Source organism: Sciurus vulgaris (assembly GCF_902686455.1).
Source record: "Sciurus vulgaris genome assembly, contig: HiC_scaffold_562_arrow_ctg1, whole genome shotgun sequence".
Lineage (NCBI taxonomy): Eukaryota > Metazoa > Chordata > Mammalia > Rodentia > Sciuridae > Sciurus > Sciurus vulgaris.
Window position 1 is genome coordinate 1289644 of NW_027632463.1, and position 18442 is coordinate 1308085.

The following is an 18442-nucleotide window of genomic DNA, read 5'->3' on the forward strand; positions in this document are numbered from 1 at the left end:
CTCCTGCTGTCTCATCTAACCTTAGACCGAAGATATCGGTATTGCTTTTTTGGTCCACTTGCTCTTTCCCCAAGGAGAGAGAATTAAGAAGTAACTCCATGAATATCTACATGGAACTCTCTGAACAGATTGTCTTACATGTAGGACAATAATAAACTCTGACCATTGTGGCTTGTTCCACATGGGACACTCCCCAATGAATATTTTTATATCAGATTAGTTACTTATAAATATAGGCATAGGCCTCCATACTTGGATGACACTATTTTATAGAATAAAGTCTTTGGATAAATATTTGAGTAGGAAAAAATAGTATCTAGTACTTAAATATCCACCCTACCAGCTATGTCCAGCGACACAAACATGAAAGTTCTGTCAGATATTCTACATGGAATATTCTGGTCCTATCATTGCAGATCCCCTGCCATTCATACACCTTACATACAGACACAGAAGGTGAATGTAAAAAAATTTCTCACATATGATCCCAGATTAGGACTTGCCTGGATTGGTCTTCTCTGGGCTGCTCTCTTTTACCTGTGGGTGCCTCCTGATAAGTGGTGATATGATTCTGGTGTGAGGGCCGAGTCAGTAACTAAAAATGCTCCCACTCTGGACATTTTTGTGCCTAGAACATTGGATGCTTTGGACACATCATGAAAATACCTTGCTGTCTTGTAGATCTCTCTTAACATGAGCTACATAAACAAGGAAATGTCTCTAGAATGTGGGCGACACAGTTCTACATTCTGTTGAAATATAGTGCTAAAAACCCATCACATCTTCAAAGTTAAATACCTGGGCCTCTTTCCATAAGAAAACCTATCAAAATTTTACTTTGGAGTGCTGAATAGTCATCTCCTTAACAATTCAAAATAATACAAACAGAGATGGACTTTCAACCCCTTGGGAATTTGTCAATGCACTATTGCCCACTTCTGTGGAGGCTTATACCAGGTCTGGCAGGTGCCCTGGAGAAGATTTGCATGTAGGTGTCAACATTAGAACTTTGATTTCATCCAAGTGAGTTTAATCTATATCTTGAGCCTGCATCCTGGCTGGAGCCAGAAAATCACAATAATTTCAGAATATACTTGTTAGGGAGATCAGAATGCTGTAAAAGCAAGCTGTAATTCTGGGCTCAGTAGCTCTGGTGAGAAATAGTTCCAGTGGTCACATGATGGCAGCCTTGCACAAACCCAGGTCAACCTTGAAGCCCACACAAGTTTCAGGCTAGTCACCTGGATATCAGTCAGTGGTCACACACCTGCCTCTACAAAACCCACAAAGGCACTGCCCACATGGGCATCCTTAATTGCACTTAAACACTCTGTGATTTTCAAGGGAAAAAACATCTTGAATTACTCACTCTGGACTGCTTCTCTTGATGCAGAGTTGATTTGTTTCAAACAGGAACTCTGTGCCATCTTGCTCCCCAGTTTTCTATGATGCTAAAAGTCACATGATACAGAGAATATTCATTGTTAAAATGGGGTCAACGGTCTCCCTCTTTATGTAAAATGTATTTTACTTTCACGGTAAGTGCAGGAAATCTGATTCCAGACTAATCAACTAAAATGCATCCTTCTTTTTGCCATAATTAAATGTGGGAGACCTTGACTCCCTTCTTCTTGGTATCTCTACAACTTTGTTGAATTTGGATGGTGGGTGTAGTTCTCTCTGCTGCTGTGCAGCACCCAGAATGTCTACCTTCCACTCAGTCTCTGACAATTTTGGTATCCTGCACTTGGATAGAGATTCAGATATATGGTAATGTACCTAAAGAGATTTTTTCATCAGGCTATGATAACATCAATTTGATTCTGTGTTCCTTTTCAGTATTTTTTTTAATTTTTTGCTTTTCAGTAGTAGCATTCAAGGTAATTTACTAAGAAGTTTTGCTCCATTTATGAAATGGGAACGATTCTCTTGAAGGATTGACTGGGAAACTTATGGCACATGACCAGGATTCCATTAAAGTCCAGTACACAGTTGTCTAAAATGCAGTGGAATGAGAAAAGTGAAGGGAGCCAGGAACAGAAGAGAAAATGCAACATGGTGGGGCCAGGGGTCACATTTTCACCCATGAAGTGTAGGCTGAAAGGATCCAGGAATAGTCTTCAGGTTTTGGTGAGAGAGAGAGGCCATTTTCTTAGCTAAGGTCATTTTCCTAAAGACCATTTTTCTAGTGAAGCCAAGTTTACACTGTAACAATTGCACCCAAGATTCTCCCAGCCATGACAGACCGTGTACCTCTGGGTGTCAAAACTTGAGGTCAGTACACTCTTGGCTTATTGATGTTCATTTAATGAAGCCATCACTATAAGGCACATCAAATCAGGTGTTGTCCTGAAAGCTACCACAGACTCTTGACCATGGAACACAGGACCCACTCTCTCCTAGGATTTTCTGACCAGTTCAAGTAGCAGTCCCAAAAAGAAGCAATGACAGTAAGAAAACAATAACTCTGATTTCATCCTAGTACTAACAAGCAGCATGTGGACATATGACTTTAAACAGTGCTCACGAAGGAACTTCCTGGTGGAGACCTATGGGGGTGTGGGCAGCAGGGAGAGAGAAAAAGAAGACAGAGAACTGTGACAATGGTTGACAGCATGGTCTGCTGACCTTGAAATCAGTTACACTGCTAGAGGAGCAACAATGTGTCACTTGATAATAATCTCCCTGGGTTGTAAACTTCCTGAGGTCAGGGTCAGTGTTCAAAGCCTAAGCAACATTGACACATTTAGTCCCATATGAATGTCAAATTTCAGCCTGAATAAGTGGGGAAATAAAACATAAATATGACTTGGAATCTTCAAAATTCAGCACTGTTCTTTATGCATAGCACATCCCCTGAGTCAGGGCAGCTAGAAACATCTCTATGAGCTTTCTAACCTGAGTTTCCAATGAAAGCTCTGTATGACATGCAGGGCAGGGTTGGGTGTCCCACAGGCTCTGAGTGGAACAGGGACTGTAAGCAGGTAATATCTTTCTATATTTCTACACACTGACCCACAAGCTCAATAGTGCCTCTATAGTTGTATGTGCTTCAGATAATGTGCTCAATATATACAGTAACAGATAGCACAATAGTAATTTCATCATACATGCAATTTACCTTTTTATATTTGAGCATTACACAACTTAATAAACCATCCATATTTTAAACCATTATTCTAAATTCTGTATAAAAGTGTATAGAACAGTTGTACCATGGCTGACCCAGTCTTATTATTCTCTTATAATATTTGGTTTTCTTATAGTTTTAGCAGTCACAAATATAATCTGCAAAATATAAAGTTGTTACCCAAAAAAATAAACCAGCAAGTGTAGAGAAAAAATTTTTGGTTGGGGGAGGATTTCTCTTCTCTCCCATCATTATCGCACAAGAATCTCTTTCTTTGGAATCCTATTTCCTTGGCACAAATTCTGCTTTTGAATTGTTTGAACCACTGTCTCCTTAGCCTACTTGTGTGACTCATACCTACTCAACTCTTCTCTTGTAGTTGTGCTGAATCTGGGCAGGTATGAAGGAGCACCAACTTCTGGTCATCCCCCACCAGCAGTGGGGGAGAAGCCAGAGGTAACCAAACTGAAGCACATTTGAAAAACAGGACTGAGCAGTATTGAACAGTGAGGTCACTTATGAAAGAAAAGGGCTCAGGCCACAGCCTACCTCCTCTAAGGAAGAGTGACTCTATATTGCTTTCTGAAAAAGATTAAATTTAATTTATATGCACCATGTGCTTTGAGTTTCCCCATGAAGAGAATGGGAAGTATTGGAGTGTAAAGGATTAGAGCAGGGTGGGGTAGAGCTGTTTACATATTTTTAGGAGTCCAAGTCTCTTATTCTATTTCTATATGATCATTAGTGTCTCTCAGGTCATATGGCTGATCTCCTAGGTGAGAGAAGGTCATTTTGACCACATGACATACCACCGAGACTAGATTATTCTAGGGAGAAGGATTTGCACTCTCCATACTTGGAACTCTAAACTCAATGTAATTTGGTTTGGAAATATTCTCAGCTGAATAAATGATAAACTTGTGTCAGGAGTCATAGTATATTGATCCAATACAGGTCTGTCCCTGATGTTTGTGCAGATAGAAAGACAAGGGCCCTCAGAACTGACTTTCTTCTCTGTACAGTGAACCACTTCTCTTTCCTGCTCTCAAAGGCCTTACTATTTTGGAGTTGTTGGAGTTTGGTCTTTGGTACACATTTGAGCAGCGGCTGACAGGACAGTGTGCAAAGATGTGACTATGCTAAGCCTAGTACTGTCTGACTTCCTGCAGACACTGTGAAAACATGGTTTCTTCATCTTAGAGACCTTAACCAGTAATAATCATTAAAGATATCATAATATGAATAAATTGTCTGGCACAAAGGTGCTGGAAGGCACTACATCTGATGAATATCATGTGTCTACAAGTGTATGTGGTCAGAAACTAATGATGCAATTGCAAGAAATAAAGCCTTGTGATAAGGCCATATTCATGGTAGAACATCCTGGACTCCTCATTGAGAGGAGCTAGAACATTCCTCAACTTGCTTTCAGAGTGCAAGGATGACTGAAGTCATGCCGGGAAAATTGCTTGTGGCAGAGGAGCACAGGGTTCATTTGTGTTCTGGTGTGAGCTTATAGTTCAAATTCTTCAAACTGTGCCTGCAGACCCTGGTCAGATGCAGAGTGATTTTGAAAGTGCAAAGATGGACGATAATTTTTTTTGAGTCAAGTAGGACTCATTTCGATTGGCAATTGCCATAAACAATTAAGGTTTTAAATATTTTTTGTAAATATAACAGGCAAATTGAACTAAAAATAAACAAAAAAAACCCAAAAATAATGTAAGTGCCAAAATTGCAAAGGTTACATAAAATAAATATATTTGGAAACATCTACAACATATAAGTGGCAGGAATCCTCCCAATCTGAGTAACAAACTGACTGGTGTAGGGTCTCTCTGAGGTGCTGTCAGGTTGTTGTCATTCTTCTACTTCCCCTCTTCCTCCATTATGCCTACACATAATGGACACATGGACACATCATGAAAATACCTTGCTGTCTTGTAGATCTTTCTTAACATGAGCTAAACAATGAAATGTCTCTAGATTGTGGGTGACACAGTTGTATATTCTGTTGGGTTAGAGTGCTAAAAAACCATCACATCTTCAAAGTTTAATTACCTCGGGCTCTTTCCACAATAAAATGTGTCAAAATTTTCCTTTGGAGTGCTGAATTGTCATCTCCTTAATCCAAAATTATACAAACAGGGATGGACTTTCAGTCCCTTGGGAATTTGTCAATGCACTATTGCCCACTTCTGTGGAGGCTCATAGCAGGTCTGGCAGGTGCCCTGGAGAAGATTTGCATCTGGATGTCAACATTAGAACTTTGATTTCATCCAAGTGAGTTTAATCTATATCTTGAGCTGGCATCTGGGCTGGAGCCAGAAAAATCACAATAATTTCAGAATATACTTGTTAGAGAGCTCAGAATGGTGTAAAAGCAAGCTGTAATTCTGGGTTCACTAGCTCACTAATGAGAAATATTTCCAGTGGTCACAAAATGGCAGCCTTGCACAAATCCAGGTCAACCTTGCTGCCCATGCAAGTTCCAGTCACCTGGATATCAGTCAGTGGTCACTCAACTGCCTCTACAAAACCCACAAAGGTACTGCCCACATGTGCATCTTTAATTGCACTTAAACACTCTGTGATTTTGAAGGGAAAAAACAAACATTTGAACTACTCACCCTGGACATTTTGTCTTGCTGTAAACAGAGTTGACTTGTTTCAAACAGAAACTCTCTGCCTTCTTGCTCCCCAGGTTTCTATAACACTAAAAGTCACATGATACAGAGAATATTTATTATTAAAATTAGCTCAAGGGTCTCCCTCTTTATGTAAAAAATATTTTACTTTCACTGTGAGTTTGGGAAAGCTGATTCCTGTCTCGTCCAGCGAGTACAATGAAGACTCAGCTCTCAAATGAAGTTTTAAGGTCATTATTTTTATGGGAGAGCTTCTGAGCCGAGTGCCTGGTTCTTCCTCCTCGTCCACCGCCGCCATCTTCTTCTTCTCTTGTGGCACAGCTCTCTCTCTCCTTCTTCTCGTCGTGCAGGCTCTCTCACTCCTTCTTTTCTCTCGTGCAGCTGCCGCTTCTCTCTTCTTCCTCTCTCATCGTGCTGCTGCCGCCTCTCCTCTTCTCTCGTCCCGCAGCTGCTGCCTGCCTGCCCACCTTGCCCTTCCGCCACGCAAAATATGCAGCTTTATGGGATGTAACAGCCAATCACCTTAATGGGTCAGGCGTTTGGCTCGTGGAGACTTAATGGTGGGCAATGAGGACATTTACTGATCACGAGCTAAGCACGGACGTGGAGGAGATCAGTCAGCCAATAGAAAGCACTTCCTTAAAGTTGTTTTTCTTTGCAGTTGGGCTTCTCGGTGCCATCTTAGGGCGAGGCCAGCCACCACTGCGGACCCTACAGAGCAGCGGTCTCCAACAGATTCCAGACTTTTGTAACTGTGTGAAAAACTCCATAGATGTGCCAATAAATAAATATATAAAGAAATTCATTAATCAACTAAAAGGCATCTTTCTTTTCACCATAATAAAATGTGGGAGACCTTGAGACTCCCTGCTCCCTGGGATCTCTACAACTTTGTAGAATGGGGATGGTAGGCATAGTTCTCTCTGCTCCTCTGTGTAGCACCCAGAATGTCTACATTCCACTCAGTCTTTGACAATTTTGATAAACTGCACTAGGGTAGAGATTCAGATATATGGTAATGTACCTAAAGATAGTTTATCATCAGGCTATGATAACATCCATTTGATTCTATGTTCCTTTTCAGTAATTTTTTTTTTTATTTTTTGCTTTTCAGTAAGAGCATTCATGGCAATTTAGTAACAAGATTTGCTCCTTTTATGAAATGGGGACAATGATTCTCTTGAAGGATTGACTGGAAAACTTATGGAACATGATCAGGATTGCATTAAAGCCCAGTACATAGTTGTCTAAAATGCAGTGGAATGAGAAAAAGTAAAGGAGCCAGCAGCAGAAGAGAAAATGTAACATGGTGGGGCCAGGAGCCACAATTTCCCCCATGAAGTGTAAGCTGAAACGATCCAGGTCTAGTCTTCAGGTTTTGGTGAGGGAGAGAGGCCATTTTCTTAGCCAAGTCCATTTCCTAAAGGGCCTTTTTCTAGTGAGGCCAAGCTTAGACTGGTAATGAATACACCCAAGATTCTCCCAGCCATGGCATACCATGTACCTCTGGGAGTCAAAACTTGAGGTTAGTACACTCTTGGCTTACTGATGTTCATTTATTGAAGCCCTCCCTATAAAGTACATCAGATCAGGTGTTGTGCTAAAAGCTACCACAGACTCTTGACCATGGGACACAGGACCCACTCTCTCCTAGGATTTTCTGACCATTTCAAGTAGCAGTCCCAAAAAAAGAAAAGACAGTGAGAACACCATTACTCTAATTTCATCCTAGTGCTAACAAGCAGCATGTGAACATATGTCTTCTAACAGTGCTGATGAAGAAACTCCCTGGTGGAGTCCTTGGCTGTGTGGACAGCATGGAGAGAGAAAAAGAAGACACAGAGAACTGTGACAATGGTTGGCAGCAAGGTCTACTGACCATGAATTCAATTACATTGCTAGAGGAGCTACAAAGTGTTCACTTGTTAATAATATCCCTGTGATGTAAACTCCCTGAAGTCAGGGTCAGGGCTCAATGCCTAAGCAACATTGAGACATTTAGTCCCATATGAATGTCAAATTTAAGCCCAAATAACTAGGGAAATAAAACATCAATATGACCTGGAATCTTCAAAATTCAGCACCATTCTCTATGCATAGCACCTCCCCTGAGTCAGGGCAGGTAGAATCATCTCTATGAGCTTCCTAGCCTGAATTTCCAATGACAGCTCTATAGAACATGCAGGGCAGAGTTGGGTGTCCCACAGGCTCTGAGTGGGAAGAGGGATTTTAAGCAGGTAATATCTTTCTATATTTCTACACACTGACCCACAAGCTCAATAGTGCCACTATAGTTGTATGTGCTTCAGATAATGTGCTAAATATGTACAGTAACAGCACAATAGTAATTTCATCATACATGTGATTTACTGTTTTTTAATATTTGAGTATTACTTGAGTTAATAAACCATCCATATTTTTAAACCATTATTCTGAAATCTGCATAAGAGCTTGTAGAACAGTTATACCATTGTTGTCTCAGTCTTATTATTCTTTTATAATATTTGGTTTTCTGCTAGTTTTTAGCAATCACTCATACAATATGTAAAATTTAAAGTTGTTGCCCCAAAAAATAAGCCAAACAGGGAGAGTAGAGAAATTTTAGTTGGAGGAGAATTTCTCTGCTCTCCCATAAATATCTCACAAGAACTGCTTTCCTTGGAATCCTATTTTGTTGGCATAAATTCTGCCCTTGAGTTGTCTGGACCTTTTTCTCCTTAACCTCCTTTTGTGACTCATGCCTACTCATGTCTTTTCTTGTTGTAATTGTGCTGAATCTGGGCAAGTATGAAGGAGCACCCACTTCTGGTCATCCCACATCAGCACTGAGGGAGAAGCCAGAGGTAACTAAATTGAAGCACATTTGAGAAATAAGACTGAGCAGTAGTGAACAGCAAGGTCACCTATTAGAGAAAAGAGCTCAGGCCACAGCCTACCTCCTCTGAGGAAGAGTAAGTCTGTTGATTTCTGAGAAAGATGAAATTTAATCTATATGCACCATCTGCTTTGAGATTCCCCAAGAAGAGAATGGGAAGTCTTGAAGTGTTCAGGATGAGAGCAGGGTGGGGTAGTGCTGTTTTTATCTTTTTGTGTGTCCCAAGTCTCTTATTCTACTTCTATATGATCATTAGTGTCTATTAGGTCATATGACTGATCTCTGGGGTGAGAGAATGTCATTTTGACCACATGGACATACTGCAGAGACTATTATTCTAGGGAGAAAAATTTGCACTCTCTATACTTGGAGCTCTAAACTCAATGTTATTTGGTTCGGAAATATTCTCAGCTGAATAAATGATAAACTTGTGTCAAGAGCCATAAGTACATTGATCCAATGCAGCTCTGTCCCTGATGATTGTGCAGGATAGAAAGACGAGGGCCTCAGAACTGGCTTTCTTCTCTGTACAGTGAACCACTTCTCTCACCTGCTCTCAAAGGTCTTATTATTTTGGAGCTGTTGGAGTTTTGTCTTTGGTAGATATTTGAGTGGCAGCTGACAGAAGGAGAGTGTGCAAAGATGTGATTATGCTAAGCCTAGTACTGTATGCCTTCCTGCAGACACTGTGAAAACATAGTTTCTTCTTCCCAGAGTCCTTAACCAGTAATAATCATAAAAGAGTTCATGATATAACTAAATTGTCAGGCACAAAGGTGCTGGAAGGCACTATATCTGATGAATATCATATGTCTACAAGTGTATTTGGTCAGAAACTAGTGATGCAATCACAAGAAATAAAGCCTTGCGATAAAGCCACATTTGTGGTAGAACATCCTGGACTCCTCATTGAGAGGAGCTAGGACATTCCTCAACTTGCTTTCAGAGTGCAAGGATGACTAAAGTCATGCCAGGAAATTTGCTTGTGGCAGAGGAGCACAGGGTTCATTTGTGTTCTGGTGTGACCTTATAGCTCAAATTCTTCAAACTGTGTCTGCAGACCCTGCTCAGATGCAGGGTGATTTTAAAAGTGCAAAGATAGACAATAATTTTTTTGAGTCAAGTAGGACTCATTTTTATTGGCAATTGCCAAAAACAATTAAGATTTTAAATATGTCTTTGTAAATATAAGAGGTAAATTGAACTAGGAAAACTAAATAAAGCAAAAATAATACAAGTGCCCAAATTGCAAAGGTTACATAAAATAAATATATTTGGAAACGTCTACAAGATATAAGTGGCAGGAATTCTCCCAACCTGAGTAACATACTGGTGTAGATTCTCTCTTAGGTGCTGTCAGGTTTTCTTCATTCTTCCACTTCCCCTCTTAATCCTTTAGGCGTATATAATCTTCTCATACCTAAGGGAGACTAGCAAGTAACTGGGGAGCCATGATTAATTAAAAACATCACTTTGGAGAATGCATTTGACTTCACAATCTGCCTATACCACTTTCAAGACCAGTGGCTTTGGGCAGAAGTTTTATCTCCCTCTGGTCCTTGGTCTCCTCATTTGTGAAATGAAAATATCCCAGTGCCTGGGTTCTTGGACAGTGCCATGAACTGACAAAGATGAAGACTTCCCAGCTCTGTGGTGAAAACAACTGTTTCCCTGCAAGTTAGAGGAGTGTCAGCCCAGGACGCTTTATGTCTCTTCAGTATCCATTTTCTCTTCCTTCATAAGTAACTTCTCATTTTTTCTGGAATTTGACCTCTGCATTTCACCCCAGGTGGAATAAGTAGGGAAAGTGATCATGCCTATGTAGTCAGAGCATGGAAGCCCTCTGAACAAGGAAGAACTTCCCTGCCTAGTAGACTTGAGCTCATTCAGACAGACTGCTCCAGAGTCCCACAAGTTACTGTTAAGAAATGGGCACAAAATCTTATTGCCATCCTGGGACTCCATGGGAGGCAAAAAAAAAAAAAATGGAATGAGAATTGAGAGATGAAATGAGATTGGATCACAGATAACAGCTGTGTCTGCAATCAGACCTACCCACAAGGTTTTTACTTGTAAAATATACCCCTACAAACATACACACCTAGGCCTATGTTAGCTTGAGTTAGATTTAGTTTTCTGTCACTTGAAAAAAAGAGTGATAATTGAACTATTGTTTTTTCTCAATCCCCTTTCTTTTGCAGCAGTGAAGTGACAAGGGAATGGTAACAAGAAACAACAGAAGATTAAATATTTCCAAAAATCAAACCTAATAAATAAATGAGCAAATGAACTAAACAGAAACTTCTTAAAAGAAGAAATACAAATGGCCAAAAAACACAAAAAATTGTTCAACTAACCAATTAGGGAAATGCAAACCAAACATACAATGAGATTTCATCTCTTACCAGTCAGAACTGCAGTCATGAAGGATAAAAATAATACATGTTTCAAAGGGCATGGAAGAAAAGGAGTATTTTTATACTGCTGGGGGAACTAAATTAATACAACCACTAGGAGATGATATAGAGGCTCCTCAAGAGATGAGGCATAAAAGCACTGTATGACCCTGCTATACAACTGTTCACTATTTATTCTGAGTAATGAAGTCATGCTACAGTGATATACACACACCCATTACCCATGTTTATAGCAGTACAGTTCAAAATAGTCAACAGTAAAACCAGCTTAGGTGCACATCAATGGATGAATGGATGAAGAAAATCATCCATATATACACAATGTAGATTTATCCAGCCATAAAGAAAATGTTATTTACACACACACACACACACACACACACACACCAAATATAGTTTTATTCATCCAAAAACAAAACTGAAATTATGTCTTTGAGAAAAATGAATGGGACAAGAGAACATCATTTAAGTGGAATAAGTCAGACTCAGAAGGTTAAGGGCCATATGTCATATACGTAAGCTAGAGAGGAAAAGGAAAACAAAGCAGGGGAAGATCTTCTAAAAATCAAAGGAAGATCAGTAGAGAAATTGGACCAAGGTGTGGAAAGTAAGAAGGAAGAGGTGAAGTGTTGTATAATGATTTCTACCAAGTTATATTGTCATATTGTGTTCATATATCATATGTAACAACAAATTCCAGAATTATATACAACTGAGTGCAATCTTGAAAATCAGGATCATGGCCTTGTTACACCTGTTTTGAAGACTAAACACCCAAAAACACTGAGGCAATAAAACAAGTTTTATTTAAAGACTAGAACAGAGAGAGAGGGAGGCAGTGAGAAAGATTCCTCTGGAGGGAAGTGTGTCCAGAACTGATGCCTGAGGGTGCAGTATTGTCTTTTTCTATTGTAGATTTTAAGTTTCCCTTCTTTTCACGTCCCCTCTTCCTCTTATCTTACCTATGTGACCAAAGGTTACCAAAAGGGCAGGAAGAGAGCTATCCAGGGGATGATTGCTTGCATTGGAAAATGTAAACTTTCCCCTCCCCTGGGGGCACTAAGCAACCACATGATGGGGAATGTTACCTACCCATTTCCTGTGCTTTGACAATTAGCTATCAATTTTTTCCCCTGGACTCAAAACTATAGTACATGAATTAAAAATAAGAAAAAAGTTTAAGTCCATAAAAGCCTGCAAATGACCTGACAATGGCCACTTGTTGGAGCACAGCTTTAGACAGTCCCAGAGACTTAAGTATGCCTTCATGGGCCCCTCCGTATGCAAAGATTACAAGTTACATTTTACTATTGAGCTGGTACAATGATGAATATTATTCAAGAAAGATTGCATTAATTTATTTTTCTTAGGATTTCAAAATAAAACATTTCCATGGGATGCAGGTACTGTGATTTTTGTGTCCAGTGGATATATGGACCCTGAAAGTACTTGCTTTTTTTTTTTTTTCTATATTATAGATATTTTTGTCAGTGGGCATATATTTGTAACAAACAATTTCTTTCTTGTTTCAGGCATATCTATTTTCACTGGATCTACAGTGCATTTTGAGGACCACATCAACTGAGGTACAATTCTTGAGTAAATAGAGTAGGTATAGCTATCTATGTTGTGCATTTCTTTTGGTGAGCTCTCAGAGCAATGATCACTTCTGATTGGCTGAATGTAGTTGAGGTTTGTGCAGAACAGGATGGGAGGGAGGATTTCAGAGCACCTCTCACAATTGATTGGCTGAATGCAGTTTTCTTATTGGACCAATAACACTTTATGCAGGAGATTGCAGGCTGGTAATGATCATCCTGTAAAATAATGCTGGTTGTACAGTGGAGAGGCTTTTCATTTGCATAGGTAACTCTCTAGCATGAAAAGCCTCACATGCAAATCTTTGTTTAAAGGGAATGGAAATTTATGTCCATCTTGTGGAGATGTCTAAAACCTGGCCTCAGTGATCCTGGATAATGAGCATCCTACCATAATTGATCAGTTGCATGTTGCAGTGGAGGACAAGGGTAACTGATGCTCAGGAATGGGTCAACTTTATCTCCCAGGAGACCTATCTGTTAAAGTGTAAGAAGAAAATGACTATCCTGGTGATATCCTCTATTTTTATACTTTCTCCCTTTGCTTTTTCTGAAAGAGCTATAGACTGAAGTTTCAGAAATCATGACAGTTTATCTGGAGTGAGATCAATGTAGAACAGAATTTTTCATATTAGTATATTAGGGTTTATGACTTCTGGAAAACTTAGGCAGTATTAAGTCCCCCCTTCAAACTGATTCTTGTGATCAAGTCAGAAAGATTTCAGACATTTCACTCTGATTAAGACTTGAGTTTACTGAAGGGATAAAAATATGAAAAATACAGTCTGAAGGGAGAGAGTGGGACCTCTAAGAAATGAGAGACTATTTATTCTGCAATCTAGTTTTATTGGAGTGTCTCAGAGAATATTACAGGGAGTTCCACCAAAAACCAAATCTTGAATTTTACTGACAACTGGATGATTTCATACTGTCAAGTCCCCAATTCCATAAAAAATATAGGTAAAATTTTGGTCCATGTTGACTTGCTTTCATTGAATTTTTAACCATAAATTCTTACAGATTTTACAATTAGAAGTAATTATCCTTATCTCCCTGAGTTTGGGGACCTGGTTTGTGGAAAGGATCATAAAATTCTCCCTCTTCCAGGTAATTTGGGTCCACTTTATATACATTATTTTATGCCTGCATTACCACTTCCAAAACAGGTAGTTTTCAGAGGAATGTGACATGTCCTGTCCATTTAGGCCAGGCAGAGATGCAGGTAAATTACTAATTGAAAAAGAATGCATTGGATCAGCACATTTAGCCCGCTTTATGGAATTATTCTGTTAACTTCACATTCTCACAACTCACATCTCTCTGTCACCTATCACTGAAGAAAAAAAAAAAACAGCCTATGTCACACTATGTTTGAGAATGGCTATCTAAGAGTGGATTCCAGACCAACATGAGTTTTACCAGAGAACATAAGAGCAATACAGATTCTCAGATCAAACTCCAGATGTACAATATCAGACCCAAAAATCCTAATTTTCACAATTGCTCCAGGTGACACTTGGGGCTGACTACCTGTTTTGGTGTTTCTTCCAAGAAGAGGATCTTCATCACCACATTAAAAGAGCATTTTTATGATGAACTCACTGACACAGCAGGAAGACTGACTTCCAGTGATGGACAGTTTGAGTCCAGGTAGACAAACCCTGAGACCAAAGAAGCTGCACATGCAGTTTGCTATTGCCAAGGAAACCAGAGAATCCTATTTTACTATCCCCTTTAAGGTTCCCTACTCTATCCAATTCTAATAGTCAAAACCCTGAAAACGTTTTGACCCTTACTTTTCTTCTGGAGGTGGAAGTAGTAGCTTTTCTGTTGTTTAAGAAACTCCATAAGCCATGTCACTTCACTGTGACCATGACTGGGAGGACTACATTTTTTTCTTTCATGTAATATCCTGTTTTCTGGTGTGTAGATTCCTGCAGTTGCCCCTCAATACCACTAGATGGATAGAGACCACTTTCCTGCCAGCACTGAGGGGCACTCCACAGTCAGGCTGCAGGCTTCTGAGTCCCATCATATTCCCTAAGGTGCCAGTGTGATGAGGACAATTTTCCTGCAGTATTCAGAATGTTATAAGCAGCCAGGGTCATTAAAAAGAGGGAGTAATAATAATTTTACTGTATCAGAAAAATCCTTCACAATTTTACAAGTCCTAGTTTGCATGCATGGCAGACTGACATTTTCCCATAGTCCTGAGTTCTGGGGATGGTAGAGCTCTAGTCTCAGTCCCTAATAATACCAGTCAGGAGGAGGAGAGGTCATAAGGTCACAACAGGTTATTTTTTTTTCTCATGGGAAGTCTAAATTGATTTTAATGACACTCAGAAAAGTAAATGATGTGCCTTTTGTGATGCTTTAAAGTGTTCATTGGAGGGTAACCGAGGAGGTGGGAAGAGAACTAGCATTTGAATCAGGGGCCCAAGTCTCACTTTTCCTCAGTTAATTGTGCACTTCATCTGCTTCTTTGTCTCTTCTGTGACCTAAGCTTGCAGTCATGACAGTAGAGAGTGTTTGGAACAAGAAAAGTTCATCCACAATTCTCACTTGGAAGGTGAAGTAGCCTCCCTTCACTCCCACCTCTGGCAGCCCTTCCTCTTCCTAATAACTAAAATACAGAGGACTTAACAGAAAACAGAGGACAGGTGCCCCCTATGACACAGGCTTGGTGGATCATGCTATGGATGCAAATGCCTTAGCTCTTTTGAGAAGCTTTACAAGTTTGACATTGTTTTAAGCGTATCTTGAGTTTCTTTTAATCGGATATGGTAAGACTTGCAGAAACAGATTTTGCTCTCACAGTCTGCTACAGTTTCCTCAAACAAATATTTCAGGCTTATGTGCAAAGCATCAAGGTTGGTGAGGAGGCAGAGGGTGTGGAAGGTGAGGGAAAACATGAGAAAGAGACTTCATTTTATTTGTGCTGGAAAAAAGATGATGCAGCATAAGAAGTTTTAGGACTAGTATGCTTCAAAGATTTCAGTCTTCTCTGAAGGACAAGGGCCATCTCTGGGTCTCTGGTATATGTACCTGATGGAATTGGTGGCGTAGAAACAAGATCAATTAGCTTCAGTGAAGTGAACATGCTGGGAAGATAAATGACTCTCTAGGAATTAGCTATCTCCAGGAAGTTATACCCTGGGTATAGTGGTATATGCCTGTAATCCAAGTGACTTAGGGACTGAGGCAGATATATCACAAATTTCAGCCCAGTCTGAATTACTTAGTGAGACCCTGCATTAAAAATTTTAAGAAGGTGTTAGGGAACTAGTTAAGTTTTGGATCAGTTGTAGAATGCTTCTGGGTTCAATCCAAGTTCCCCTAATGTGTGCATGTGTGTGTATATGTTCTTGAACATACACACACACACACACACACACACACATACATATACACACATGCTTGTGCAATAAACAGCCAAGGAAATAATATCCTTCAGGATCAAGAAAGACCCGATATCAAAGAAAGAGAGTGCCAACAACAAATGACAGAGATAAAAAAGCACTTTCAATCCCCAGCAAGGAAGAAATTGAAACTGTGCAGGTGCCCCTAGCAAGCCTACTTCCTGATCTCTCCAGACCACGATCTGTGTTTATGGTTCTACAGATCACTTGCTTGGCAGACAACAAACAGACTCTTGGGTGATGGCATAGAAGCAGCACTCTTTGTTTTGATGGGTTTCAAATTGAACTAAAGCTTTCCAGTTTGAAATGAAGCTTGTTAAGCAGAGCATAGAATGCAAATTACCTGCAAGACTATCCTTTGAACCTCAATCTGTTTCCCAGAGATGCCGACCTGGAGCAAACTCAGGATGCTTGGGAGAAGGACAGACTTACCAGAGGAGAGGGTGGTGAGCAGATATTTCAAGATATTTTTTCTCAATGGATCATATATTTTCTGATGGCAACTTGGAAGGGAAAAATGAAGCACTGCACGTACCACTCTGGAATGAAAAAGATAAAAAAATCAACAGGTTTTCCTTGCAGCTGTCATGAGACCTTCTCATGTCATCAGCTCCAGCATGAGGCAGTGGATTCAAGTGGCCTTGCATGTTATTGTGTGTGTTTACATGCACATGCTGGTCAAGTGCTTTTTGACTCACTGTGCATGTTTGGGATAGAGGAGTAGGAACCACTATTTCTCACTTGGAGGTTACTGCTTAGAAGGAATCTTGCCTGATATTCAAGGAGGAACATCTGGCTTCACATCAACTACTGGACTTGGACAGGAAAACTTTTGGGAGAATGGTGAAACTCTTTGACATGTAGACTGTAGTATGAGGATCAGGTACAAATTAGTGGTTACCCTGTCCCCAGGCTTTAAGTTTTCCTGAGAATAGGTATGTGTCTCCCTCTACCCCTATATTTTTTTCCTTTCCTTCCTTCCTTACCTACTATGAGACACTCACTGTGCCTGAAGCACTGTGGACAAAATGATGAACTTAAAAATGTCCAGTGTCTTCCTGTGTAGCATTTATGTTCTAGGCCAGGATTCCTGAACATCAGCATAATTAACATGAAAATACCAGATTATTCTTTGTGTTGTGAATTTTCCCTGTTTATAATGATATGTTTAGTAGCATCCCTGAAAAATGACTAACATTGTCCCCTGCAATTTTTGAAAATCAATAATGCCCATAGACAGTCCCAATGTCCCCTGGGTGTGACTGTTGTCCTGACTGACTGACAACTAACCATTGAGAAAGACATTTATGTTCACACCTGCAGTGGAGTTACCACAACTGTCTCTGCATCTCCATGGATTCTATTCAGGAATCTGCTACTGCTCACAGAATCTGGTTCAGTTGCACTTGCAGTGGGTGTTAGTGCATTTTTGGAACAGTAATTGACCAAAGGATATCAAATAATCCCTGGTTAACAGAGGCTCCAACTTAATACCATGGTAGGTTAGCAAGGAGGCATTTCAGAGACAATAAAAGAGTGGAGGTATTTAAAAATAAATCAGATTATAGTATCCTTCCCTTTTATTCCTTTTCAGCCTTTCCTTTACAATGAAATAACTCCAGGGCGGGAGAATGAGTCTGTTTGTTGGTAGGGCAGGCCGGCATCCTGATTTTTTTTTTTTTTTTTTTTTGCATAAAACTCCAAGTCCTTCTGTGTACCTATGGCCCCTTAAATAGAAAGCAAATAATATAAATGTCTTTTTTTGTGCCTGATATAGGGGTGAGCTTTGGCTTTTGCCAAATATTTGACCCTATCTGACACTAGTTAAAAGCATATATGTCTGTTTCCCATTGGTGTCTCACAGAAGGGTAATGTCTGATTCCAGAATTCAGTATAAAAGTTACTGTCAACCTCCTTGCTTGTTCATCCCTCTGCTCTACTATGCAATGTTGATAGGTAAATTAATAAATCTGTTATGGTTCAGATATGAAGTGTCTTCCAAAAGTTCATGTGTGAGACAATGCAAGAAAATTTAGTGCTGAAATGGCTGGGATATGAGACAACCTAGTTAGTGGATTTCTCACTTTAAATAATTTTTAAATGAACAACTCTTCCCTAATCTCATAGAGTGTATTATTAAGTATGGGAAGTGGAGTTATTCCAGCAATCTTCCTGTGCACAAGTGTAGATATTGCATTCTTTATTATCAGACTGAAGTTTTGTTCCTCCCTTTCTTCCATGACAATTCTCAAGGAGATAACTCCTGGGGTCCAGCCTAGCAGGAGTTCATGGGTTCCACACTGGTAAGGGAGCACGGGAAGACAGCATCAGCAATGGATGGAGAATGAAAGACAC